This window comes from Acomys minous (genome assembly GCF_964271855.1).
Source record: "Acomys minous genome assembly, chromosome: 15".
In the NCBI taxonomy this organism is placed as follows: Eukaryota; Metazoa; Chordata; class Mammalia; order Rodentia; family Muridae; genus Acomys; species Acomys minous.
In genome coordinates, this window is record NC_140497.1 from 2,415,971 (window position 1) to 2,442,524 (window position 26,554).

General features: G+C 39.5%; 1 long non-coding RNA gene across 1 annotated transcript in view; it reads left to right on the forward strand.

The window, feature by feature from the left end:
• LOC311585351 overlaps window positions 1-17,896 on the forward strand; it is a 34,052-nt gene extending 16,156 nt beyond the window's left edge. The window contains exons 3-4 of the long non-coding RNA XR_014775197.1: window positions 3,774-3,852; window positions 17,542-17,896. This is a non-coding gene — a long non-coding RNA (uncharacterized lncRNA). The remainder of the gene's footprint in view (window positions 1-3,773; window positions 3,853-17,541) is intronic.
• The last annotated feature ends 8,658 nt before the right edge of the window (window positions 17,897-26,554 follow it).

A 26,554-nucleotide genomic window follows, 5' to 3' on the forward strand; every position in this document is an offset into this window, starting at 1 on the left:
AATAAAGTAAAATTTAAAAACATAGTAACCCATTAGCCCTTGCTTTATGCAGGGCTTGGCAGGGGGCCCAACACTTCTATGGTAGGCAAACATTCTACCGACTCAATGGCATTCCCGAATCCTTGATAAGATATCTTAAAAATATGAATCTAATCCGAGTCCTGTGTGAACGCATTTGATGAGAATCATTGACAGTAACTGTACTTCAGTTCTGAACAGTTGTGTAGACCGACTACTGCAAAGAGCTGGGACAAGAGCTGCCGTCCTTCTTAGCACCCATGTCTGTGGCTTCTACAAAACCACCCTCCCACATTGCTTCCTCACCTCTGTGGGTTATGGAAACTGAAGAACAGAGTGACCGGGCTAGACTACCTAGAGTTCAGAAAGTCAACAGCAATCCTTTGCAGTTGGCTGACTATTTCCAAGACAGAATGAATGTGCTTATGTTCTGTTTAGTGAGTATGCAGAGAGTGAACCTCTAAGAAAACACAGCACAGGAATTGGGAGTCGACCAGATGAAGCTCTGGGGTTTTCTAGAGTGGGGAAACTTGGCATGTGAGTTTGTGCATTTGTTGTTTGCTCTGTGGTTTGTTCATTTCTGGTTCATTCAAGGTCAGAAGCTTCCGAGCTCTTGCCTCCTTTGACCCTTCTTCACTGCAGCCTGAGAAAGTGGAGTGTTTCGAAGAAGAAACTCCTGAGACACTTTAGTGGCTGGCCCAAAGTAATAGAACTGCTCCTTTCATGGTACATTTGCTCAGCATTTGAGAGCAATCAAACGCATCGTGAAGAGTAACGAAGTCTAATTGAAAGGGGACTGAGCAGACTGAATGATCCATCTGCCTGAAATACCATCCTTCCCAAACATGGTGCTGCGGTTTGATTTTTATTGCCCTACGGCCCTGTCACCCTTTATTTTTGTTCTAAGCTTTTTGCTCCTTATATATAAAACATGGGAAATGTTCCATTTCTTTGCAATTTAACTTAATCCAATTTACTTTTTAGTTTCTAAAGTATTTATACCGACTTCAAAGTCAACTATTTTCAAGCTTTATCCTAACAGAGGGAAGCAAATAAACTCTTCCATGAAACTATGATATGTACAGCAGTTTAAAGAAAAGCCTTCTCCTTTACTCCTCTCTGTTGACTGCTTCCGTGAAACTAAGATGTGCATAGCAGTTTAAGGATGAGTCTTCTCCTTCATGTCTCTCCATTGACTCCTGCAGGGCATAAAACCTTTGAGAAGCTTGGATGGATCTCGGTCAGAAGTTCTGTGTGCTAGTTGTATTGCTACAGCCTAAAGTGGAAGACTCGGGCTTTAGTCAGGAGTCCCTTTGTGAACAGTGCTGAGAGAATGAATGCAAACTCCAAAAGGGACTTAGGAAACAGTGTATACAACACAGGCTGGGTAGTTCAAGACTGGCTGGCTGCAGACTAGAGATGTTTAGAATCTGCTATCTGAGCAGTCAACAAAGCTGGGTACTGCAGTGATTCCAACCCAGTGCAGAGAGGCTGTCGAGCAGCTGGGCATCAGGCCACGTTGCCAGCCAAAAAAATCTGATTTCCTACGTTATCAAAAACAGTACTACAGAGGCAGCATGAGCATATTTGCATGCAGAAAGGAGTTGAATGAGGCAGGAAAAAAAGGAGCATAGCTTTTCCCTTGAGCCATTGTATGTATGGGCTGCTATCAGAAGGCAGTGCCCACTCTTGGATGGGGACTCTCATTTTCAGTTTACGCCTATAGGGACATCCTATGGGCATGTCCCCCAGTTAGAATCACATCCACTCCACTGAACTGACAAGCAACATTATCATTACAGCCTATGAGACAGTGACAGCCATGGTTTATTGAGAACTTCCTGTGTTGTTTGTCTTCTTGCTTGGAGTAAATAGCCATGTATGTAGGAAGAAGTGTGTGTGTGTGTGTGTGTGTGTGTGTGTGTGTGTGTGTGTGTGTGTGTGTGATTAAGTATCTCTAGCCTTCATGTTTATGGTTGTTGCTAGGCAAATGAGAGAATTTAGTTAAGTAATTATCCTTAATCTTGTTAAGTGTATGTTTTATTGTGATTTCAACCACAAATTCAAATGTATAATTATTTTATCTTGGAAATATTGATTTAACTTTGATTAAAGCCATTCAGTGAGGTCATCCACGGTGATAGATGGTCATTTTGTGTGAAAAGGCAAACAGGGAGTAAAATTGTATAATAGGTAGTTTTATGCAGCAACTATCATAAAACTACTACAAGAAATATTGCTGTCATAATAATGAAAATTATGTCGAAATGAAGTTTTATTTCTTATAGACTAGAGAATATTAGGAAGAAAAAGTCCTGATTTCTATTTGAATTATGTCAATTAAGTGATTATTAAAATACCATGCTGTCTCTGAGATATTAGTGTAATCAGCAAAGAAGCAGATGCCATTCTGTATGGGAACTTCACTTCTGTGCTGAATGAAAAAAATATATATAATAAATAACTCAGTGTAGGTGCCCACCTGAAGCCTCTGAGATTCTTTATCCATCTTTCAGTTGAGGGATATCTAGGTTATTTCCAAATTCTGGCTGTTACAAATAAAGCTGCTATGAACATAGTTGTGCAAATGTCCTTGTCAAATGGCACAGCATCTTCCGGGTACATGGCCAGGAGTGGTATGGCTGGGTCTTGAGGTAGCGCTATTCCCAATTTCCTGAGAAAATGCCATACTGATTTCTGAAGTGGTTGTAGTTTTTGGTTTTTTGAGAGGTTTTTATCTGTATAGCCTTCGCTGTCCTGAACTCACTTTGTAGACCAGGCTGGCTTCAAACTCAGAGATCCGCCTATCTTTGCCTCCCAGAGTGCTGGGATTAAACGCGTGCACCACCATGCCTAGTTTATACTGTGAATTTAAAGAAAGAGTATTTACTTCTCTAAACCTACCATGTAGTGTAGGAAGAAGAGGAAATTAGCCCTTCCTTCCTTCCTTCCTTCCTTCCTTCCTTCCTTCCTTCCTTCCTTCTTTTTCCTCCTTCCCTTCTCTCCCCTTCTCTACACTCTCTCTGTGTCTTTCCACCTCTCCCCTCCTTATCATGTAAAACAGACTTAATAATAAGGATAATATGAAGTACAGGGCATCCAAATGAATGAGTAATTTTCATCAAACAACTGATCTACTCCCCCATGGTGTGTTAAGGTGAAATCCCCCTGCTCTCTGCCTCAGACACATAAGAGATGACTCCATTACCTGGGATTGTATTTACTTAAAACAGTCTCAGCAAAGGTTTCTAGCATCATCACCCACACTATCTATGCCCATTAGAAATTAGACAATGAGAAAAGATTTGTAAACAAAGAGAAGACTCAGACAGGATAAGTTTCTCTGTAAAAAATAATAAAATATCTTAATCTTTCTTATATTTCAAGAATTTAAAAAAACCCACCAAGTAGAGTTTTATGTACAAACATTTTATACTTTTTAAAATGTGTCAGTGTATCTATGGGAGTACAGCAACTTATATACATATATATGAACACAAATTCACAATTGGGTATGTTGCTGATATTCAATCATTCTTAAAGATTTTACATATTCATGATGCTTCTGAAAGCATCTTGACTTTCAGACTTTCTGCCACGTTACTCTCCATTGTTACCAAAGGATTTTTGTTCACATTTTCCTGCTATAAATAAGTTTGCAATGATTATCTTTGTAAAAAAAGTTCAATTATTCATTAGTCATAAACCATAATCTCCTTACTATAAGAGCCTTTCTTCTGTCTCTTTGCTTTCAGAATCTGGTCATGTCTTTACTCCTGTAAACCATCCACAGTCTTCATGTCTACATAGCGACTATTGCACTCGCTCTTGGAGGTAACATTTTTGTTTCCATTCTTAGCTACGCTAAGCTTTAGTAAGATTGGGCGTATTGATCACAATTTCTTGAGACATTTTGTTCATGGAGATACACAAATTGGTTGACTTTTATCACCACTTCCCTCAGCTGCAGAAGAGCCTAGATAGTGCCATTGTATGACACAGCTGTCCACATAAAAATAAGTTACCCTTCAAATAAGAGGAAAAGCCCTACCAACAAAGACAGAAAACTGATCATACTACATCAATGATTGTTCCGTCTTCTCCATACCAACTGTCAACAACAAAACATTCTCCTTCCTCAACTTCACCTTGCGCACAAATGTCCTTGTGTATACAGTGTCATTGAAGAAGAGTCCCCTATTCCTCTTACAGGAGGAGACGAGACAGCTGACTTTACAGAGGAAGTATGTTCTTGCTGGGCTTCCTTAGAGCATCTCAGTGGCTACTCATAAACAATGTGAACGTCTAATCTGTGTCCTAGCATCTCTTCAGGGCTCCACCTCCAATCATCACCCAAAGTGTGCTGCTCAGGTTTTTTCCCCAAGAAATGAGATTCTAACTTTATGACTCCAAGCCTAAGCAGAAGTATACTTATTTACACTCTGCATCGTGCTTCCTGGCCCTTCTCTCCATGAGCCAGCACTTTGAAAGAAAGAATTGCTTCTATATCCATATTTTCATGGAATATTCCAAAATAAAAAAAAATCCCTGTGAAGATACTGATCATATGGATTTGCAGAGATTCACACTGGCATCTCATCCTATCATAGTGAACTGTGAGCTGCCAGAGTTGTCTTCTCAGCTTTGCACACCAAGATGCCTATAAACGTGTTTTGCATAAAACATACACTCAATAAGCATTTGCTAAATTGAATTTTTGGACACTTAGCAACAGGAATATTTCAGAGTAGTACAGACTATTTTGTTTGATCTAATCACCCTCAATCATACAACATAGCCATGCCAAGAAGGAAAAAAAAATACTTTTATGTCTCACATATTTTTATATTCAGCACAGCTACTTGTTAGTCAAGACTACCCGGAAGATAATGTGAACTATTGGCATGCACTATGATTTTATAGACTATTTTCTTCTACTCAGGCGTATTTATTGAGCCTCTCTGGTCATATCCCACAATGGTAAATACAGAGATAATTGATGTTTTTTGCGGGCATCATAGTGGTTAAATTCTCTTATCTTCAAAGCTGAATGTCACATATAGTCCTCTACGACAAACTCAAGCAAAAAAAAAATCTCTATGGCATGATGTGATGATTTTCCTGTGCACAGCGCACATGGCTCCCAGTTGCAATGCACTCCATTAATTAAACAGGTCTGCCTGCTCATAATTTAATTCACTGAAAGAATTCACGAGAGGGATGGGAAACTGGGTTCCCTCGCTTCCCATAAATGTAATTGACATAATGAGCAGCTTTCTTCTCTTTTGAGTCACAAAGCCTTACAGTAATACCTGACTCACACGATATCAAGCTGTCTCTGAGATCTACAGAGAAATAATTTTGTGAGTGCAGTTCACCTCCGTGTAGATAGATATCATATGGCATCCAAGACTTCAGAAACAGAGGAGATGAAAAAGACTTCAATGAGCATAGTGGGTGGCCTGGTAAAACCTGAGTTAGATAATTCACACGGCATGAGCTACACAGTTGCTCCCACTCTAAGTATTCTCAAAAGGGGTTTATAATTTTTGAAATGAAAGGAAAATATCTTTGAGGAATTACCATCATGATCTTTTTTGCAAAAATATTCATTTTTTCAGGACTTAGCAAATTAATAAGGCTCATGTTGCTAGAAAGGGTAGAAATTTAACTTCACATTTATGCCTTCTCATGTCTACTGCTGATTCTTCAACTATGTAGTTATCAGTTGGCCTAGTACTTAAAATTGAAAAATGACAACAGACAGTACACATATAGTCAACGGATGGGTACAGGGGGTAGGAAACCACGTTTTTATCGAGCCACTTATTTTTACTAAAACTTTAAAGGATCTCTATTCCTGACAATTAAAAGAATTGAAAGCAAAATTTTCAATCTCCTCCAAGATTACAAACCTGCTTTATGTTTTCTAATTAATTTTAAAATGGTACTTTCAGATCATTAAGATAAGACACCCTCTGAAAGAAGAAATATGCGTCTTTCTGAATGCACTCGGTTACTCACTCTATTACAGTTTAATTTCACTCTTTTATTTTTCTCATTCTCCTTTCAGCTGGTTGTTTTTCTCCGCTAGTTAATTATTTGTAGCCTTTTTAGATTTCAAGTGCAATCCTTTACTTCCCTTCCTGGGCTGCACTGTTCACAGTGATAAAGAAAAATAACCAGGGAGCTAATAAATGTCATTTTTTACATGTTATACAAAGTATTTGTAAAACAAGTAAGCAACATTCAAGTATTTTTAGAATTGGCCATTTCAGACTTTAATGTCTGGTGTTAAGAAAAATAGCTCATTGAAAGCTTTCATTTTATACTCAAGCTATAGAGATTTCAGCACCTACTGATAGGTTGTGAACATTTATAAGTGAATGAAACACATTAAATGACAAACGCCTACCCATGTTTAAACATAATATTTTAGTGACTGCTTTATTTATAAAATAAAAATAGAATCCTGAGCTACTCAACTTACTTAGCTTTTAATATTCTTATATCCAACTTGGTGAGAAATACCAGGATATAGAAAGATATGTTTTTCCATTACTCTACAGTATTATGCCAACTGCTAGATCCTTAACACCAGTTCTAAGAGGGCATCAGACACCACAGGTTTAATTCTACATATCTGAATGGGCATCTTCTGCCCTTCCTTAGATGATGGTTTAGTAATGCTAATCTTAAAAATATATACATTCATTAATGTGTGTGTGTGTATGCCTGTGCATGTGTGCATGCATCTGCAAATTTATATCAGAGGAGGGCATCACATCTGCCATTACCACTAGTTGTGAGCCACCATATGGCTGCTTGTGACAAAACCAGAGCCAGGTCCTCTACAAGAGCGCTAAGCAAAATACAGCTAAACCATCTCTCCAGCCCCAAAACATCAATCTTGGTGGTGGTATTTACAAAATGCTGCCTCTTCTCTGATCCCTCATTGAATTTTTTCTAATATCTCAGGCCTTTCAAAGACAGCAGCTCAGAGAAGGGACAACAAAGCAAACAAAACTTTATTTCAAATAGAGTTTGAAGTGAAACTCAAAAACCGTGGCCTAGGAATGATTTCTGGCTTACTTGAAGAAGAATATATATTGTAGAGTAAATGTTTTTGCTGCCTGAACTCACATGGTAATGTCTCAGAGTTCAGAGGGAGGGGATCAGTGTCCTTCTGAGAGCAGGAGACAATGGGCATCTGTTTCTTCATTTCTCCTGTATGAGGGCACAGAGAATCAGGGATGGCCTCACCAAAGATGACCATGCTGGAACATTGGTCTTGGTCTTGTGGAACTGTGAGAAACACATTTCTCTTGTTTGAGCCATCCATGGACGTGTTTGTGATTTAGCCCATGCTGACCAAGATGATACTCAGTGAAATAAGTCAACATTCAACATAACATTCTGAGCAGGGAAGTAGAACAGGTACTCTGGGTGAGAAATAGAGCAAGACAAAACGTATGCTGACAGGAGCTGTTGAGTCTTGTAATATGCTTCTTTTCCTGTTGCCCATACTGTTTTTCCAGAAGAAGTGCCTCAAAATTAAGATGTAAAATCTTAAGTAAAATTATGAGTATTAAATAGAAAATCACTGCCTCACTGTCCACTAGGAAGTGGAAAGAGGGAAAAAATAACAACCGTGGCAGAACTCTGAGAGACAAGACATGTACTGTGTGGTACAAAGACACCAGTAGTCTGAGACCACCCTATAGAATGTTCTAGTGCCCTACACAGTGCCTGCAGAGCAGCCCTGAGTCCATGTCCTGAAAAAAAGACACATCATTAGCAGAGGGAAGCCATACAGATAACAATATGGCCATCTCAATGTTTCATGTGGGTCCATATGTCCACATACTCTTGGATAATGTTCAAAGGACCAGGGAAAACAGTGGTGCCTCTAATGATACCTCCAGGGATGGCAGTGCACACCAGACAACCAGCCTGTGCCCTATCTTGGTGCATTTTGGTATGACGAGACTTGTTAATCAATCATGAGGAGAGAAAGGGGACTAGACGGAAACAATACTGAACTGAATATGTGAAAACAAGAGGAACATGAAAGAGTCAAAGTAACTATGAACTAGAGCTATGCGGAATTATATACACAATATTTCATCCTATACATTGTGTAGCCATTCTGATGCACATATTCTCTAAATGGCAATATGTATCATAATCAAGGTACTTAGAACAGACTTCAAAAGTACTAAGATTTAAGAATAAATTATAAGATAAAGACAGGAAAAAATAAGAATTACTCTGTAAAATAAGCCTGACAGACAAAAGTTTAACAGCATGTTAATACTATATTAAGTTAATTTCATCTTTGTGCTGGTAGAATAATGCAGCTACATTTGAGTAGCATTCTATGATATGAGGTGATACCATCATGCCTCTAACTCAACTCAGTGCTTTACATGTAAACTATAGAAAGAAATAAAATTTGGAGACGAATGTTTTAGTCAAGATATGACAACAAGTGCCCCATCAGAGAATGGGTAAGGCAAATAATAAACTGGTAACAGTAAATAGAAAAGCTATGACAAAGATGAGATTATCAACATGTGAACTTGTCTGGTGATCAATTATAGGCGAAAAAAAGTCATGAAACTATCTCAGCACTTGAAAGCCAGGAGGCCCTGAGTGCCCTTACAGGTGCTCACGGCTTACCTTCATAGATAAAGAAAACTCTGGCTGACAGGTAAACTATGTCCTGAGAAGACTGATCATGTTTAGTTTTAGGTGTTGAACAAATGTCTGAAGTGACAGCTCAGAGAAGAAGCAATAAGGGAAGCTCTTCGAGGGCATGGCTGAAGAAAAAGAAAGAGAAGGGATTGATATACTCAAGGGTATTGGGGAAAAAGTGTCATGTGCCTAGGACCAAGTAAGGGAAGAAAAGTGGCAAAAGGGGTCAAACATGGGGGTCGCTAAGAAGTTAAGGCTGAAAGTGGCAGTGGACAACTTGCTTCTGTTCTCAGGCCTGCATGCTTAATATGAAAGATTTGCTCATCATCTGTGGTAATGAGACCATTCAACTTTGCGTGCACATGTGAATTTTCCACAGAGTCTATTTCTGTGAGGGTTTTTTTCTCTTTTTCTGCATTTGTTTTAATTACACTTTCTATACACAGAGTTAGATCCTACAGGTTTCGAAATCTTCCAAATAGTTTCCCGTTTTTAAAGAGACTAAATGAAGGCTCTGGCGCATCCACGCTGTGGGAATTCCGAGATCTTTTTATAGGAAGCTATTTTAGTGAAATGGAGTCGAGAATGAGCTTCCAGTTAACAGAGATCGGCTTTGGAGCATCACAAGGATAACAGGGCAAAGCCAATGCTGAGTCACCACGATGTTAACCATTCAGCATCCAGATGTTCTAAGAAGAAAAGACTTGCGCTAGCCAAATTTTGGTCTGTAATTTAGAGTATGGGGGGGGGGGTAAAGTCTCACCAGCTGTGACCGCAGCTGATCTTCTCCCTTCATTCTCAGATGCTCTCCTGTCTCCTGGCCACAGAAGCAGTCCATAGATGCTGGGGTCACTTTCAGTGGCCAGGACATTGAATCATAGTCACAGAAATGAGAACAGATGTTATGTGCAACTCTTTAAGCCTGACTCTGCTGATGCTAAATTGGTAAATACTTCTGAGTAATGGCCCTCCATGATGTTTGGCTCCTTGGATGGAATTTTCTCTGGAACCCCCTACATCAAAGGTGGAAGCTCCCCATTAGCCCAGATCCTCAGGGGCCGGCAGAGAACAGAAAACCCTGGCTGGACATGACAAACTGTCTACTAGAGCACCTTTGAGCAACTGAATCAGAAGGTCCCATGGATATCATATCGGTACCTAAGTTATCAGCCAATAAGGGCACACACAAGACAAACAGCACTAAGAAAGGAATCCAAAGTAGGGGCAGCATGAATTTACATGTTGTTGTTGTTTTTTAATAGGTTCTTACATATTCTCTTTTGTCTGTAGAAAACAATTCAGCGTAGACAATGTTTGTATTTCTTTAATAGAAAAACATTTATAAAATAAGAATTGCACTGGGGAGTAGGATGCTGAAATGTGTGCATAATGAGTTTGGTTTATTAAAAACATTTTTATTTGTATCTCTGAAAAGCAACATCTCTATTGTCAGTACACAGTGAGCCCCAGGGAGCGAGTACAACCTAGACAGAGGAAACCTGATTCCACTCTCTGCTCCTTCTCTGTCCTGATTAGTGGACACCTCGTGTCGTCGTAAATTAGCTGGCATAATTCAGATCACCACATCATCTCTCTCTGGGTGTAAGAGATAAACCTATACTCTCAACTAATGTTGAACCTTAATTCATTTTTATGCCATTTAGACCTTGGGATTATAGCTTTAAAAAAATTGCAAAAAACCAACTATAATCAAGGGAACAAAAATGAAGGACAAATGAAAAATATGATTCCCAACATAATTTTAAGAAATAATACTTGAAGATGAATTGTCTGTTACAGGTGTAGTATATTTCATCCCTACTCAAAACTTATATTAAGTGAGCACATATAAAATTTAAAATAATCCAATTAAGAAATGGGGTATAGAACTAAACAGAGAATTCTCAACAGAAGAATATCGAATGGCTAAGAAACATTTAAAGAAATTGGGAATAACTGTACCTTAGGATCCATCTATACCACTCCTGGGAATATACCCAAAAGATGCTCCGCCACTCAAAAAGGACATTTGCTCAACTATGTGCATAGCAGCTTTATTCATAATACCCAGAATCTGAAAACAACCTAGATGTCCCTAAGCTGAAAAATGAATAAAGAAATTGTGGTACATTTACACAATGGAATAATATGCAGCTATTAAAAACAAGGAAATCTTGAAAATTGCAGGCAAATGGAAGGAACCAGAAAGAATCATCGTGAGTGAGTTAACACAGACCCAGAAAGACACGTATGGTATATTCTCACTCATAAGCAGACATTAGCCACATAATACAGGATAACCACACTAAAATACAGAAACTGAAACATCCACCAAGGACCATGATGATGTGGACCTAGACCCACTGCTCAGATGCAGCAGCACAGTCTCCTTGTGGATCCCACAATATGGAGAGTAGGGACTACTTTGGACATGGCCTATGGCCACTGAACTTTGATTGCTCCTCCCTGACAGGGCAGCCTTGCGAGGCCACAGGGGAAGAGGTTTCAGGTAGTACAGATGACACTTGATAGGCAGAGGTCAGATGTTAGGAGAGGAGGGTTCCCCTTTCTGAGGACTAGGAGAGGGAGGGACAAGGGATGAGGGAGGGAGAGGACACTGGGAGGGGATGCGGGAGGGGCACACAATACGGATGTTAAGAATATAAACTGCAGAACAAACAGGTAACTGATAGTGCTAATGCCACTACATGGCGATAGCTCTGCGGCTGGCTGAGACATGAATGCTAGGCATAGACAGTGCTTCCTGGTGGCTACAGAATCCTTATGAACTATTATTAGATGTCATTCTTCTTATGGCATAAATTAGACTTACAGATGCCATTTTTTCTCCTCAGACAAAGAGCGGAGAACCAGCCTTAATCTGTGCATCGCACACACCTCATACATTTACAGTTTTAGGACTGTATAACGCTTGTAAGAAATTATGTGTTTTCAGAACAAAAGAACCAGACACTGACATTGGATCAGACCTGACAGGATTCATTCTTCTCAGCATGTTGGATGCTGACATCCTGCATCCTTCATGTTCCAGCACCAAGTGCTTCAGTTGCTGTTCCTCCTCAGAACAGCAGAGCTCCCAGGACAGCTTTGAAGAAAGCTTCCAATCTCAAATGGTCCAGCATTTCAGACTGTCCCACACAGGACTCTAATGAAGCCTGGAATTTATCAACATCTAGAAACTGGACCACAAATGCTATTCCTAGCTTGTTCAACCATTTCTCCAATTTTATTTGGGCCCCCTACAAAGATATTATTTGTCTCAAATCAGCCAAAAGAATCTTAAGAGACCAATGCCCCATTTCTTTTAAGAGGGTTCAGGTAGATTTTTAGTTGCTTTCTTGGGCTATAGAGAGTTACTTTCAATGGGAGTTGGTTATAAGTTATTTTCAGACTTATTTGGAGATCAAACAAGGTTGGATGCAGGGATGTCTCTCTTCCGTTATCTTCTATTCTTAGGTTTGGAGCCAGGGATTGAAAAGAAAGAAGGAGAATACAGAAATACATAGGGAAGATAGAACAAAAAGTAGATCAGTGATTCTACTCCTCAGCTTAATGCCTTGTAACAAATTTATTTTTAACTCACTGGTATAGAATTTTGTATATAGATGCAAAATAAGTTTAATTGTAGATTATAGTAGTATAAAATCCAAATTTAAGATTATTTGTCATCACATTATATGTACATATGCATGTATAGATGTACGCATATATACATATATATGTCTGCATATATACTTATATATGTGTACATATATACACACATATATATTTCTAATCTAATATGTGGTATTGTAGCCTTATAACTCAGTCATAGTACAAGGTTTACTTTCAGGACTTTGAAAATGCTATTATAGGCTGCTTCGGATAACTAAGTTATACAAGTTAATTGTTAGTTGATCAAATCATGGTCATATCATTTTTGAGTCTATTTTTGTCATAAGAATATACAACTTAGGTGCAACAGATAGATATGATTCTATAGAAAAATAAGGTAAAATAAATAAGGTCTTCAAAAACCTCAGAGACATACAGAATATAGCATATAAAAGTGGGGTTTTTTTTATTGTTTTAAGGATTCTTTGACAATAAGACAGGTTTATCTCCTGACAACACCCAGCCAACTTCAAACAAGATGATGAATATCAAAGAATCTCCTAATGGAGATGCCTTCAAATGTGGCAAAGAAGCCACTGGGGGAAAATGTCCTTGTTTCAGGTACAGACAAAATTCTGCCTAAAAAGAGGCAAGCTTAAACGCGGGCTGAGTAAGTGGCCAAACTCTGCCAAGACAGGGTAAGCAAGTCCACAATAGTTCCTGCCTCACAAATATGTCTGTCAGATATATTGGGCCAGAAGGGTGAAGATGGTGCTCCAACATTATAGAGAGATTTGGGTGACGATCCAGTCATTAAACTGTCCCTGTCATTTTCTCATTGTGGAAGCTGCTAACCTGTACTTCCTGCATACTCAGATAATTAATTTTATTCTTTCTCAAGTCTCTGATGGGGTTGAAGACCATATAGTTTAGTTTTACAATTAAGCTTAGTTGTCTAGGGGCTAAAATGTTTTTAGGTCTAGATAGATGTTTTAGGTTGATAGAGATGAGATATGATAGATATTGATTTACACTTAGAATTTTAGACTCACCAAGATAGGAATATGTTTTCCTCCAAGTTGCAAAATACAAATAGCCAAAACACTATGAATGTAACATTTATATAATTCCTGATTGTTTTGTGGTTCTTCTTGCTGTATGTAGTTTATTGTACATATGTGTAATAATATAAATGCATATGAAAAATAAATATATTTTTTGAAATACTAAAAAAGTATGAGCGTCATTTCCTTAAGAATCCTACTAATGAGTTAAAATATAGTATACTTCTATGTTTTTATAACATTTTCAAGGATATTGTATCATATTCTAAGTACATATTGCTAAAAATATCTTTATGGTTTATAAGAACAGAGAAACCAGGGTGTGGGGCTGCCTCATACTCCACTCCTGATTTCTCCAATTATTAATGTGTCCTATTAGTATAGCCTATTTTCTACAACGAAGATTTTGTATTAACTAAGTCTGTGTTGTATACAGATGTTTTCAGTATTTACCTGATGTTCTTTGACTATTCTGGGACCCAGTGAGGCTTCACAGGACATTCACTTGTGTGTCCTGAGGCTCTTGACAGGCTGTTTCTCTAACTTCCCTCATCAAACATGAGACAATTTTCTCTAACTTTTGATTTTGTTCAGCAATGGTTGCACGCTTGACAGGAAGTCCTGTAATTTATATCTGTCTGATTATACTGAGGTTATGTGTTTGCAGGGCACACAGCAACCACATGATTTACGTGATGGCATTGCCATTGATCGCTTGCTCAAGACACTGTGTGTCTGGGCTCTTGATTATAGATTTGCCCTCCTTCCAGCCTATTCCATGGTGTGTTCTGGGAGGAAGTTACCACATGTGAGCAATGGCTTAGGACTGGGGAATTTTCCCTCAATTTTTAGAGAAAATAATCTAGGCAGACCATTTGAAGTGCAGACACTGTTGCTCCTGCCTAGTTTATTTCTTTATTCAATAACACTAATAACTTGGGCTGTAATTATCATCTGTATTGTCTAATTTACTGACTTTAGCCGTTTGGTCCTTACAGTGTGCTCTTGTGTCTCTCTCCCATGCCCCCATCAGTGTTCCGGCCTTTTCTTATTTTCCTCTTTTTTTTTTTCTTTCTTTTTTCTGGTTCTTCTTTACCCTTTAACTTTTCAAGATAAGAGTCACTTTTTTCTCTTCCTGCCTGCAACCTACAGTCATCTGCTGCCCCAAGAAGCCTTGGTGACTTCCATTAAAAATAAGGAAGCAGGGTCTGGGCACGAAGACTGGTGCTGAGACACCGCTCTCCCCGTCCTCCCATCTGGCAGGGTGATGTGAAGGAATTACATCTTGAGAAAACACACTCATCCCTAAATATTTTCATACATAACCAACTGAATCTATATTAAGCTCTGAGCTCACACTGTTGACTTCGAATCTAATTCATTACATCATAGGTCTTCTCATACTCCCTTGATGACAAAATATCTTAAAACGGGAATAGAAAATATTATTCTTGAGACATCTAAAAGTTTAAATAGCTCTTGAATGACAGATGGCTTCAAGTGCATGTTAGCTGGTGTCAGAACACGTTTTCAGGAAGCGAGTGCTATAGTCTCAGTTTCACATGGAAGTAGTCCTAAGCAAGAAAGAGCTTACGGTGGGATTTTATGTTTTTCAATACCCTGGATATTCTGGCATTGTACTATTTCCAAGACAGCTACTTTCATCTTGTATCGTTCTGTCTCTCTAAGTAAAAACAACCCTTGGTAAGATATTACACATCCTCCTATAAGGGCATGAACAAGTAACTACTAAAATGAGATGTTTTACCTTCATCTGTTGTTAACTGGTTGTCGGAGAAAGAATTAGAGATAATCCAGAACTTAGTTAATATGGGATATTGGACGGGTGAGGGAAAACAATAAAAATGCCTGTACTCTCTGCCAAAATAGGATTCAATTCTCAGAAGGAAACAGAAGGAAAAAAATCTGTGGAGTCATACAAATGAGTCAAGACAATATTTCTTCAGAGTGCTTTGTATCCTAAATGTGCTAGTTTTATCAATTTATTGTCAAAAAAGATATTTAAATCAGCTACTATAATATGTTATCTTGTATAAGTTAAATTTCAGTAATTAAGAACCTTGCTTAAGTTACTAAATCAAAAAGGTCACAGCTGATCTTTGTGATATAGTCATTACTCATCATTATTTATAGTCAGATCAAATAAAGATTTAGGTTATATGAGTCAAATGAGCAGGAATGAATATTTAAATCATCCTCATATTCTGCAGAATACAGATATGAGAGCCACACAGGATTACAGACCTAGCAGGAAGGTCCTGACTCACTCCGTCATCCCAGTGGGATGCAGGAGACGTCTACCGTGTAGAGGAGAGAAATACTTTAAAAGGGACTAAGTATGACTGCTGTCCCAATCCTTGAAAATGACCCTTGAACAGTTTCATGGAGTTCTAGAAGAATCCATTTAAAACTAGCTAACAGGGGTAGAAGCTCAATCCTAGCTTATTGATTTAATCTGGGATTTATGGAAGTGCCAATTCGGAGCAGTTGATATACAACAAAAGCGTATAATTTACCCCCGAGAGATAATTTCCTAACTCACCTATGTTCTCTTGCTGTCTCCATCTGACTTCCTACACATCTAAATTAGTTACATGTTTTCAGATACTATTGTTTCTCCAAATAATATGTGTGTGTGGGGGGGGCACAGAATGTGAACAAGAGTGCAGATGCCTCAGAGGCCTTGGAGGAAGACATATCCCCTGGGGCCAGACTTACACATACTTGTGAGACCCGCCCCTCCCCCCAACCCCCACCTCCCCCCCCCCCCCCCCGCAACATAAGCACTGGGAACTGAACCAGGATCCTGTCTGAGAGTACATGGTTTTAAGTGCTGAGCTGTCTCTCCTGCCATAAGAGTGGCCATTTACTAACAATACCTTGAGCTTTGAGGTGATGATTGCTGAGATGAGAAAGGCCTAGAATAATTTTTTTTTCAGAAAATCTGGGGAGTAAAGATAACTTCCAAGGAGCCAATATGATAAACACTTTAGCACTAGAGGGAACTAGTTAGCAGCACAGAGACCAGGTCAGCCTTGAAGAAAAGGTGAGAATCCTAGACCTTGTGCTGGTTCCCTTCTGAGAAGAGAGCGGTCAAAGACCCAGGTATTTATTAAATAGTTATGTACCCTCCCCCCTTGAGATGCCCATGGATGTAGAGACAGCATTGCCTTGCCTACAGCCAGAAAGGTAAGATCTTGAAGGCCATTTGAGTCCCCAGAGACAGACAGACAGACTGGGGCTTGAGGTCTGCGAGGAAAGCTCCCAGACATGTAGCTAGCAGAGCCGGACTTTGCCTTTCATCTGAATTCTCCCACACGTGACATTTTTCCACTGGAAAGTCAGTTTACATATGAGAACAGTCTGCCATGACAGAAAAGGAAGTGAGGGGGTATTGGCACGGTATGATGAAATTTTGATGAAATACCCATGGGGCATCTCAATTCCAGAGTGCTTTCTATGTTTAGGGTCCGCAAAGCCCTGGTGGACAGTGGGGCTTTTGTGAGGGCAATGAACCATGTTTATTTTAGCTGTCCACAGGAAGTCAGAACCGGACAAAGGGTCTTCTTATCTGCAACTTGGGTGTCCTCTGATCTCAGTGTGTTTGGTTGTCAGTGTCTTGCCATCCTAACAAAGGCAGCCTGGAGGAGGCCTGTACATACTCCTGGAAGTTCACACCTTTCACCAAATATGGGGACAAGGCTGAGCGACCACAGCTCTTTTTTTCACACATTCTTCCTCATAGATACTACATTCATTCATTTATAAATGTGTTTTTTTTATATATTCTTTTGAGTTACTAACATAAATCATGTTTATTCTACTAGTACTTCAGTACGTAAGATGGTCCCTGGTGCTCACAAATGCTTAGACACTTTCTCTTTGCCTTACTAATAGAGCCAATGTGAAGGGATGGCTGAGGCTCCCATTAACATGACTGTAAGCAGTGTGCACATGCTGTCTCATACTCTTGCCAGACAGCTACACAGTTCATGGGATCAAGGCTTGTGGACATGAACAAATTTTCAAAGTTAATTCTGTATCTCTATATGGACAGGGAGAAAGTGGGTCCTGTGAGGAAGCAAAGGAGCTTGAAGTTGACTTATCTTTCCTCTCCTCTGAATAGTGATCTACATGGAACAGAAGAAGGTGGGGCACTTTTTTTCCTTGCTGATTACCACCTCACTGTGTGCCGAGAAATTGGATCAAATAAATGCTTGGAGCCATCTTGTTCTATGACACTGTTATTAGGAACATGTTCAGAGCCACTTGTAAGGCGACCTTCCATTTGCAGAGAACTGACTGGAAAGGCATCAAGCGCCACAGGAAGCAAGAGGTGAATGAGTGCTTGCAAGCCCTGGCCCTGGCTGACCTTCAGCAAGCACTGAGCTCCTGCAGGCCGCATCTCTCCAAGGAAGCTGCCCAGGCACCTGGACTGTGGTGGAGCTTAGAAAGGCGGCCCCAGTTTTCTAACTTCCTTTACCAGGCTCCTCTCATCTCCGCTTTCAGGAAGCTTTATTTTAAAAAAATAAAATAAATGGATTTCAGAGGAAACCACAAAACGTTGCTTGCGTTTTAGAAATAAACCATTTGTTCAAGGCCATCATCGCCTCCTTAGCTGACCCTTCCTCTTGCATGCGTTTGTGAAACCTCAGATATTTCCCCCTGTATGTCCCACCCTCCAGTGCTTCCATTTGAAAAATATCAGAGTTTTGGCAAATTCCATAACATGGTTATTAATTACCTTTAATAAAATAGACTGTGGCCTGACTCCTATGGAGTGCATGCATGCTCTTAGGCAGGGAGAGAACTCGCCCCGCTTGAACGGGCTCAGCTTTCCCAGGAAGAAGAGGTTTCATGTTAATCCACCCAGTGTTCTATGCAGTGACTTCCACATAAACAGTAAAACCACCTCACTTTCTGTTTACAAGCAAGAGCCACCTGTGGCTGCTCGTGGCCTAGATCTGACCTCCGGTTATATTAATCCACAGAGCTTAAGACAGGAAGGGATGTGGAGCCTCTGAGACAGGAGTTTTACAAATTGACTTCAGACATGGAGAGCAAAGGACAGGAAGATGGAGGGAGGCAAGGGAAGCAATGCTGTCCTCTAGCCTTCTGCTCCTCCCCAAGAAAGCAAGTGCTCCCTCCAGCTCTCTGTCACCCTGTCAGCGCCATGAAGCTCTCTGGGCTTAAAACTCCACCCTGACTTTTGATGAATATCCACATCAACTGTATCATGGGCCTTTTTTGTTGAGATTTTTGTTTTAGAGGTTTATAACATGTGTGTGTATGTGTATACATATACATGAGCGTATGCTCTGTATGTGTCTGCAAGTGTGTATGTTTATGTGTGTATATGTGTACACGTGCATGTCTCTGTGTGTGTACATGTACATGAGCATATGCATGTACATGTCTGTATGTGTGTATGTGTGTACATGTACATGTGAGTGTGCACGCGCATGTGTGTGTGTGTGTATGTGTTAATGGGTTGTGAAGGAGCCAGTGTGTGGAGTCTAAAGGACAACCTTAGATGCTGCCCCTTAAACAGTACAGTCCATTTCTATGTCATTTTTATTTATTTATTTATTATTTTTGAATCAGGGCTTCTTACTAACCTAGAACTCATCAGGCAGGCTAGCCTAGCTGGACATTGACTCTCACAGGCTCTTCAGGTGGAGCTCTATTCCTTGGCCAGCAAGGCAAACACTCCCCCAGGTAAGCTGTCTCCACAGCTTTGCTATTTTGTTTTGAATTAACACATTTTTTGTACTTGTTTATGGAGTACAGTACGTTATATGACAAATACCTATGGTAGATATAAGGATATATTCAAGTTTATTTTTCCAGAGATTTTTTTTTTCATGCAACTGACCAGTGTTACACTTGGTCAATCTCCACCTCCACCACCAGAGAGTTTAAACTCTAAAGATTCTTTGGTCAATGAGAACCTGGAGTCATCATCTCCAACAAGGCCCACAGAAATGCCACTGCTATATAATTCCCCCCAAATATAGACATTCCTGGGGAAGGTTTACTGTGCTCCCAATAAGAGTACATCTTTTATTTTATTACTTTTTGGAGAGGTACTTAATACTCTTTTTATTTTGTATGTGTGTGTGTTTTCATTTTTATTTATTTATTTTTATTTAATTAATTTATTCAGATTACCTTTCAATTGTTATCCCATCCCTTGTATCCTCCCATTCCTTCCTCCCTCCCACTTTCACCCTATTCCTCTCCCCTATGTCTGTGACCTAGAGGGACCTCCTTCCCTACTATATGGTCATAAACTGTCAAGTCTCATCTTGGTAGCCTGCCTCTCCTTCCTCTGAGTGCCACCAGGCCTCCCCACCAAGAGGACATAATGTGCAATTGTAAAATAGTGTTTGGGTTTATCTTCTTAAACTTTCAGCAAATGTTAACTAAACAGCTGCATACAGTGCTCGTTACAGAAATGACGGAACTTCGGCAGTAACTTCTGTGTACTTTGATATACACTAGTTCAAGAGAAGTCAATTCATACTTACCTGATACAAGATACAGTCCAAGTACTTTGAGCAATGTGAATCAAGATTATTTATCGTGGTACTGATATTTGAGCACTGCCTGTGCACTTGATGCTAAGGCAAATGTCTCCCGGACATTTATTCTACCCTGGAAATTGTTAGAGATATTTATTAATACTCTTCCTCCAGGTTACAAAGCCAATGCATCTATAAAGAGTGACATGCTTGCCAATAGGTTATTAATAACAAATGCAAATCTTCTCTTACGAATTCCATAAACAATATAATCAGCCACTAGTCAGTGGGCATTCTCCAAGCCAGGAGACAAGGAACAGAAGAGGATGAGGATTACAGCCTGTCACAGAAAGCCAGAGCAGGGTTTGGGCCTGACTTGGCTTTGTATAAAGCAGGCTCTACCACAACAGAGCTCAGCATCCAGATGTCAGGATCCAAACTACCCTGAGACTCAGGATGATCTTAAGTGATTTACAGAGGAATTATCTGAAACAGTTAAGCTTCAGAAAACTATTCTATCAGAACCATTTTCTTTTTAAAGACTGTAAGAAATCTTATTTATAGTGTTTAATTTTACTTTCCATTTTATTAACATGACTGAAGTGGTATTTTTCCATTCTGTGATAACCTGCTGGTTCCACGGGTTGTATTATTTTATGATGCATCCTTTAATTTTTTCTATTATTTCACACTGGGTCTTTTAATAGGTTTTGAGAAGAGCTCTGTTTCTTTCTCAGAAGCAGCTTTCTTTCTTGGGAAGGTTTTCTCTGGGATGTTTCCAGCTGAGGAGGCATCTCCCCAGCCGTATCAAAGGTTGTTAGCTCTCCGCTTGCTTTCTCTCTGAGGTCTAAGGAGATGAGCTTTTAATATTTATTTCCAGGGGCTGTTTTCTCTCTTTATATCCTGCTGTTGAAATGAGCAGCTCAATAAACTCCTTAATGAAGGTGGTTGAAGCATTTCCTTTTGCTTTTGTTTCTATTGCTTTTGAGAAGAGGCTACGCAAAACTGCTTCGGCGCTTTGCAAACTTCCTGTGAACTTGAGACACCTAGTAAATAATCCTGAATTCAGTAATTGGCATATAAAGTCACTGCTTGTAGAATTATATTGTGTTTTAGCAAAGAATCATACTCTCAGGGCTATATTAGCCCTAAAATAAATTGTCCTAAATTCTATCTCTATAAGGCCTTGTGATAAAAAGCTGTGTCTGTAGTAGAGGGCATTATGCGTTTGTTATATTCTACTGCAAAAAAAAAAAAAAAAAAAAAAAAAAAAGATTGATCCTGTGACAGCAAATCAGTACTTGAGTAAAATAAAAGAGCTGCTGCAAGGAGAGAGGAGAGTTATTTAAGTCCTAGGACAGCCTTGTTTCATCATAGGTTCAGAGCATGTGTGTTGGTCATTTTTCCTCCTTGATTATGTATCTTAGATAGCTTCAGTTTATATTTCAAAATGCAACCAAGTGATCATCCTGAAAATATATGCATGCATATGCATGCAAATAACATTATAGAGACTGGACAGATTATATTCCTGAATATATATGAACATATATATTTATATACATATGAACACATGTGTAACAACAATTAAAGAAAAAGAGCTATGACCATGAAAGAGAGCAAAGAGGAACATGGCTGGGTTTGGAGAAAGGAATATATAACTATATAAAAGTTGTAGTAAGCTAGAAATTTAAATTATGTCTTGTCTTGGGCTCTCCACCCACTGATACTAGCTGACTGTGTCTACTACTCTCACCAAGTGTATCAAGGCTCAGAAGTAAAATTGCAAGATGAACTACTTTTCAAAACCTGTGGCTAAGGTAAGCATTGTTGAAATGGTAACCAATTGCTTTAAAACTGAGACTTCAGCTTCAGAAAAATAATTGCTTTGTGCATGATAGGTTTTCTCGTAGTGTCTCCCTGTTTATCATCTCCCTGGTTATCCAATCCTCCATCGAGGGTCTGTCCAGCAACTCCCTACCATCTATAGCTCTGAGCTGAAGAAAAGAAATGCTTAATTACAAAATTATTACTGGAGTCTTAGATTGTTTGAGCACATATTTCAGGCAATTCCTGCATAGGTTTAGGTGGATGGTGATTATGGTGATTTGATAGATAGATAGATAGATAGATAGATAGATAGATAGATGATAGATAGCAGACAGATAGATGATATGGATTTATATATATAATTGCTTATGTATATAAGATCAAAGCACATAAGCAGCTACACAATAGAAATGGAAGATGATGTGTGTTCAGACCACATCAGCTGCGTACTTCAGTGTATGTGAGCCCAGACGGACCTCAAAGGTAGAGTCTGTATGGAAAGATCTAACAAGCCTATGAGGACCTGCCTCCTGTTTCCTCCTGTGTGCTGGGAGAGCACAGGTAGGCGTCTATCCTGAGAAATCCTGGGGGGTGGGGATTGCTCACTTGTATTATTTGTTGTCGGTGCCTCCCACAAGCTATAAAAGAAATTGTTCTGGCATGTCCTAGACTCTGCGGCTGGACAGAATTGCAATGTGGGTGGATCAGGCAGAGGCAGATTCCTTTTGATCCTCTCATTTGGCATTCTTGTTAAAAGAGAGAGAAAGCACCTAACCCAGTGGGCTTCTCTCAGCAAGATTCATTTTCAGTTCTATAAAAGATAAGGTCATCTGTGACTGCCCTCCTCCTCCCTCTCAAACACTCCGTCCCCAACAACATACCTAACAACCGGTTTTCATCACGGTTTCCTCGCAGGGCGGGGCCCACCCTGTCCCGAGTTCTCCTCAATAAGAACCTGATCCACCTGAGCCCCACACAAATACAAGCAGTTGTCCTTGACTGTTGCTTATTGAACGGCAATTAAGGTGACTTCAGGAGGAAGGCTTCTGTCTGAATCTTGCAGCAGGAAACCACTACTGACTGGTTTGGATTGCCGCGTGTAAAACTGAGAAACTGCATTCACCCACTTATTTGCATGGAGATATTTGAGGACGTCCTTCCTATCACATGGAGCACAGGTCTAGATCTGAGGGATGCAGCGATGAATAAAGTCGGGATCCAAACATAAGGAAGGGATGCCCCATGCCTTGAGAAGTTTAAAGCAGTGGCAGAAACAAATGAAATAGGTAATAATGGAATATTTTCCTCCTCAATATTTTCTACAAGAACTTACGGATGTTATTTAAATATGGGAAATAAAAGGTAAAAGAAAGCTAAATATTATTATATAGCAGAGAGAGACACTCCCCCCATGATCAGTCACATGTCTGACTCTCACAATGTTCTCGTAAGCATATAATGGCTCAGGTATAAGGAACATCACAGCACTTAACATTCATCAACACACCATTTAGGACGGTGACACAGTGGCAAACCTATGCACAGGTTTACATTTCAATATGCAGCTCCACCACTAAGAAGCGTGGGTCTCTGCCTAAGAATTGCTAGCCCTGGAAAACACAGCTAATCTCATGAGAAATTAAAAATAACAATGTATAAGGTTGTTGAAAGGACTCTGATGAAGGTGCCCGGTTCAATACCTGGAGTGTAGCGTGCTCAGTTAGAAATTAATCATAGATCAAAAACAAACAAACAAACAAAACCTAAAGGGGTTCTGGCTTCATTTACCCCTCTTCCTGTGCCGGCCAGCCATCCTACCGTGCCTACACAAAAGTAGTCTGCTACCTCTTCCAGGGGCTGGCTGGCAAAATTAGTGACCGTGTTCTTCGTTTTACATTCTGATTTTCATTTCATGTTTTTCTCCTACTTCAAAATGAAAATATTTTGTATGGGGAAATATTTATAAGTGGCATATAAATTAGAAAAGTTAAAAGTGCTCCTATAGTAGATAAAGCTTGATGGCTCAGAATTGAGGTTAATCTTATTTTAAAGTCTTAAGAATTGATGCTACTGAGTTGCACATAGGGTGAAAGTGAGAATACCACCATCCAAATATACCAAGATACCTTTTCTTGTTCCCTCATGGACAGGCTTGCAATCATACACACTGTCTTTATGTGAAGTGTGGTGACTGATTGGTTACATAAAAGATACGGCCAGGTTTGTTTCCTTCACATCTACAGATAGGCACTAATTTATGCCACCGATGCATGGCCCCTACGCTGTCAGCACATTTGCTAGTCAGCAGCTCAATGCTTAGCATTCCTGCCGATGTTCTTGACTCAAAGTAGCACAATTTCCATGTGTTTACTCAGCTCAAATGGAAGACCCAGAGAATGTGATAGATTAGGAAGAATTCGCAGTTTTCAAGAGAACAGTTTAGTTCATTAATGTCTATACCATGAGACAGAAAACTGGGCTCAAGTTTAGGTTCTGCAAGGTTCTGAAGGAAAGTGCATACTAAAGGACAAAACATGGCAGAATTAAAGCATAGAGGGGCCAGCTCTTGTCCCTGTCTCAAAACAAACAAACAAACAAACAAACAACAACAAAATAAAAAACCACAAATCTCAGACTATCCTCTAACTTGTTAGGTAATGATGAAAACTTTTTCAAAGTGAAAAACTTTTTTGAAAAAACTCATGTTTGGAGTATGTATTCTACAAAGTTCACAAAGATACTTACTCAGCCAGACCCATTGCAGGAGCCAGGAGAATTTTCTGGTACTGTAAAATTGTATCAGACGATAAGTTTCTGTTACAAAAAGATAATTGATCATTTCTCCAAAGAAAATCTCCCTGACCCCTGAATTCAATTAATCTATAAACCTGAAGGGAAAAACTGGAATTGCTATCAACACTACATCAAACGGTCTGCAGGGTTTGATGCAATCGTACCACAGTTCAGTGACATCTTATCACAATGCATTTGATGGTTAATGTTAACTATTAACTTAGATGGACTGAAGAGATCTGAGACGTGAGTGTAGCATCCCCAGATGTGGGAGGGTGCAGGTGAGTGTGGATGTGAACGGTTGTATGTGTCACTGTGTATATGGGTGTGTGTACACGGCACAGGCATGCTTCTAAGGACTATTAGACTCTGACACAATTTACATAGACTGCTGGGAGGTGGTAGCACTGTGGGCCGAATCATGCTTGAGGACTTAGAGCTAGCTCTGGAGGGATATAATATCTACAACTGTGTCCTGCCCTAACCCCTTCTGGCTGTTGCTCCTCCCTCCTGTCTTCCATCAGTTGGGCAGGAGCTGCTGACGGCCCCCACTGTCAAGATGTTCTAGCTCAAGGGGGTTCTGCTCAGAACAAACGACTCCAAGGAATAGGGACTGAAACCATGGTGCAAAAGACGTACTTCTCATCAGCTGCCAGTGTCAGGCCTGCTGCCTCGGCCAGAGAAAGTTACCAACACAGTGATTAAAAATGAATCCTAAAAGTCGCATGTAATAAAAGATGACTATAAATAACACAACAAACTGGAACAGGAAGAAAGTGGGGGAGGTCATCGTTCTTGACTTCATATTACATTATAAAGTTATAATAATAAAAGTTTAGATTTCTAGGTTAAGAAAACAGCAAGTTGAAATAATAAGCCAATATATATATGTGCACACACACACACGCACACACACACACATATAAGTTAATATTTCACAGAGATGCTAGCAGTATAAAACAATGGCAGGAAATTTCTTTCATAAATAGATTTTTTGAAAACTGGATTGTAATGTATAAAAGAAATAAATAAACTCCAACAATCTCATATCACACACACACACACATACACACACACAAAATCAATGTGAAACAGAGAAAGTTGTAAGTGTAAAATCTAACATTAGAAACAAGAGTAGAAAACATGGACACTCAGACATCAAGAGTCTTAGTGCGTTTTTAACATGGATAAAAGCACAGGCTGCAAAAAGTGAACTAATAAGTCAGTGAAAATGTAACAGAACAAAATGGATTTCCCTTGAAATCAGCTTACAGGACAGGAAAAATATTGGCAAATTATGCATTATTAGATTATTATCCAAAATTTTACAAGGAACTTATGGAACTCAATGGCAATGAATGAGTGAATAAAAAAATGAATAAATAATTATTAAAGCCAATTTTAAACACAGGAAAGAGTTATGAATAATCATTTTAAATGAGACATATAAGCAGTCAACAGGTCAAGGTGAAAACATATTCAACACCATTAATCATTTTGGAAATGCCAGTCATAACCACCATGAGCTATCACTCTACATCTGTTAGGATGGCAATTAGCACACTGTGAAGAGATAACAGGCGCTGGCAAGGGTGTAGAGAGTTAGCAACCCACACACTGGTGATGGTAAGGTAAATCGGTGCAGCCAACAGGAAAAACGATATAAAGAGTCCCCAAAATTTCAATGTTAGAACAACTAGATAAGTCCATGTTTCTAGTTCAGGGTGTACATCCCAGTATATTAAATCAGTACGTTAAAGGGCTATTCTGCTTCATGATCCTCGGCTCATTATTCACTGAAGCCAAGAATGGAAAATAATCTAAGCATCCATTCACAGATGGGGTAAAGAAAATGTGGAGTCCATCTGCACACTTATACATGTACACCACATACACACACACACACGCACACATATACATGTGCGCGCACACACACACATACACACACACACACACACACACTATTCCGCCTGACGGAAGAAAGGAAATCCA